This window comes from Mastomys coucha, unplaced genomic scaffold (genome assembly GCF_008632895.1).
Source record: "Mastomys coucha isolate ucsf_1 unplaced genomic scaffold, UCSF_Mcou_1 pScaffold8, whole genome shotgun sequence".
NCBI classification, from domain to species: domain Eukaryota; kingdom Metazoa; phylum Chordata; class Mammalia; order Rodentia; family Muridae; genus Mastomys; species Mastomys coucha.
The window spans coordinates 11468954-11472561 of NW_022196914.1; the positions used below are offsets into that span (position 1 = coordinate 11468954).

At 43.5% G+C, this 3608-nt stretch overlaps 1 pseudogene; it reads right to left on the reverse strand.

Moving 5' to 3' along the window:
- Positions 1–208: 208 nt before the first annotated feature.
- LOC116083566 lies at positions 209–639 on the reverse strand (annotated as a pseudogene).
- Positions 640–3608: the final 2969 nt, after the last annotated feature.

The window sequence follows — 3608 nt, forward strand, 5'->3', positions numbered from 1 at the left end:
AACATGTAACTTGATCAATTTTCTAAAATAAAGTTTAAGGACAATGACAGTAGGATAAGGGTAGAAAACATGTAGGAATGAAGTCCTAATCACGATACATACATATATTTTGATAGTGGGGGGGAACCTTTTATAGATAAGTAACAAACAAAGAAAAGGCAAATAAACAATTTTATACAAGAAATTTAACACATTCTATACAGTGTCTTCACTTTGCGGTCATCATTTGTACAAACTTCATAGTTTACCTGACCGTCCCCATCAATGTCTGCTTCCCTGATCATTTCATCAACGTCTTCAACAGCTGACTTCTCTTCAAGGTTTATCATCATGTGGCAAAGATCTGCTGTACTAACAGAGCCACTTATCAAACATATGGAATGCTTCTCTAATTTCTTCTTCACTGTCTGTGTCTTTCAGTTTTCTTGCCATCATTGTCAGAAATTCAAAGAAGTCAATTGTGCCATTACCATCTACATTGATCATGCCCTGCAGCTCTGCTTCTGTGGGGTTCTGCCTCAGGGACCTCATCACTGTTCCAAGCTCCTTTGTTGTTATTGTCACATCTCTGTCCTTGTCAAATAGTGAGAAAACTTCTTTGAACTCTGCAATCTGCTCTTCAGTCAGTTGGTCAGCCATGTTGCAAGGGGCTACCAGTTTCCGAGGGACGACCAGACAACCACTCGATTTGCTTGCTCCACTCGGATGCATTATTGTTATATTTTAAATTTAAATTATTGTATTAGTTTACATTACAGTTGTCACCCCTTCCTTCAGTTCCCCTTTCCACAGTTCTTCATCCCATTCCTCCTTCCCCTGGTCTCCGAGAGGGTGCTCTTCTCCCACTAGGCCTCCTTCTTTCCTGGGGCCTCAAGGGTATGAAGGAATAAGCACACCTTCTCACACTGAGTCAGGTAGTTCTGGTCTACAAATGTGCCAGAACTCTCGAACCAGCCTATGTTTGCTCCTGGTTGGTGGCTCAGTCTCTGGGAGCTGCCTGGGATCATGGTTAATTGAGACTCCAGGTCTTTCTACATTCTCTCTCTCTCTCTTTAAGCTTCCTGAATCCTTTCTCTTAGTCAACTATATGTGTCCCTGACTTCAGTCCAGTGCTTAACTGTAACTATCTGCTTCAGTCTCAGTCAGGTGCTGGTAAGGCCTCACAGGACAGCCATGGGAGACTCCCATCTGTAAGCACAACATGGCATCAATAATAGTGTCAGGTCTTGGTGTCACCCCATGAGATGAATCTCAAGTTGGGCAGGTCATTGGATCTTCTTGCCTCCAGTCTATTCACCACTTTTGTCCCTGCAATTCTTTCATACAGGAACATCCTTGGTCAGGAATTTTGAATATAAGTCATCAGTCCATGCGGGGAGCCACAGCTGCCATCCTATATATATATTGAACACCTGGTCTCCGGCCAGAGCAGATAGCATTGTGTTAAACAAGCCCTTAGTTGGAAAAGCTGCGTACCTCCAGTTTGTGATGCAAGCTGGCATGATTTCTCGCAGTCTATTATGCTTTGCCACGTAGTTGCTGCTGATTGGGACCAGGGAAAGTATTTAACCCTCGAGGGCTGAGGGCTAAAGGGAGTAGTAAGAAGTAAAAATGAAGGTTCCTGAATAAACTTCTTGGAGAAGAGCTCGTTGTTGCCTCCTTATTTCCGCTGGATGGAAGGGCGGCAAAAATTGGTGGCCTGTATGGGGAAAGACATACATGGAACTTGACAGGGACATCTTCTATGGCTCAGAACTCCTTGTAGGCATGGCAGTCGACTTGTAAGTTCCCAGGTAAGGTGGGACAAAAGGGAAGGTCCTTGGTGAAGAGGCAATAAGGTCTCCGGGTTGGAGCAAAAAGGCCCCATTAAGGACGAATCAAAAGTGATACTATGGGGAACTCGAAATCTTGCCCCGTGTTTGTTGAATTAGGGAGAGATTTGGAATTCACCTGGGAGGAAGGAATCATAAAAGGTGGAGTGCAACCAAACTGGAAACTGATTAGGAGCTGCTTGGAGAATAAAGTGTGTTCTAAAGCAGTAGAGAAGGAACGGGAAGAGTTAGAACAGCTGAAGGAAGAGAGGTCAGTAAATCTGAGAAAGATCAGACTGATGAAAGTGGCTCGGACTCTGAAGAAGAACTTGAGAAGTTAGTACAAAAAATAGAGAAGTTCACCATTCTCTATTAGGGTGGAGCCCACAGGTCCAGGGCCGCCTGTATCCAATGAATATGCTGCTATTAATTGAGCAGCTGGGAATCCTGCCTGGGATTTGGATATGCTTTTGGGACAGGGCAGGTTTGCACAGCAGCAAATTGGATATCCTTCACGGGTGTGTGAGCAAGTTAATATGCTTGCTACAAGAGCATGGAAATCATTGCCTAACAGGGGAGAAGTTGCAGGACCCATGGAGCCTTTTTCAGACTTTGTAGCTAGAATGATAGAGGCTGACTGAGTGTCTGCATGAGCCGCCCTTAAAGGGGACAATAGCTTTTTGCACTAAACTACTAGCACCTTTGCCCCTAGAGTAAACAAGCTTAAAAAGGAAACTTGGAACAGCTGTGGCTCTGGATGGCTGGGAAGGACTGATGGTAGATGTAGTTTTGTGGGTGATCACCTAGATAAAGGGACTCTAGCATGCTCCAAAGTTGGGTCACGTGATCCAAGCATGTCAATTAAAGCAGAGACCAAGTCACCCAAAGGGACATACCATCAGTCCCTACACTGCACAGAGAATCAAACAAAAATATATATCTTAATGATACTGAAAGTTTGCTTTGAGATTTATATGTTACAGAAATATACAGCCTTGGTGAATTTCCTCATCTAGACCGCCTGCTTGAACTCCTGGTATCCTGAACTTCAGCCTGATCCAGTTAAGACACAGACATCAGAAGACCAGTTCTGTTTTTCCTTCCAACCCCCCTCATATCTCTACGCCCTCGTTCAGCTTGAAGAAGTTATGATGAGTCATCTACTCTTTTCCCTGGGCGTTGGGACTAGAAAAAATTGTTAATAAGTTGTGTTTCTAGAAAATGTAAAATGGTTATATTTGAAATGGGAAAGAAATAGCTAGATTTAATTGTATAGCTATAGAAAGCCTTATAATTTGTTATTAAGTTACATTGTGTGACTAGAACATCTTAAACTAATATGCAAGAAATAAGTAAGAGCTTTTGAATTGAGAACAATGGGTATTGAAACCGTGGGTGCTTTACTGGTCCTTGTCAGAATATTGCCATTGTGGTTCGTCTATGCGGGTTCAGCAGCAGTGACAGGCTGCTTTGGTAGCGCAAGTATTTGCAACCCTGGAGGCAAGGCAATCTCCACAGGCTTTGTTAACTATTCTGAATGTTCTTCTTCATGCTCAGGATGCAAGGCTAAGCACTGCACTAGAGATCAGCTTTTAGTGGTCTCTTGGAGAGCACGTCTGATTGCATGTGGGTTAAAGCCTCAAATTCCATCTCCAGAAAAAAAGGCATAGGACAGGCATGGCACCACCTTGACTGCTATGGGTTAGGGCTCTGGCAAATAAATCACCTAAGACAGAGGCATGTACTGAGTGGCTAAATAAGCCCAGTTTGTAGTACAAACTAGATGTACGTGTTCTC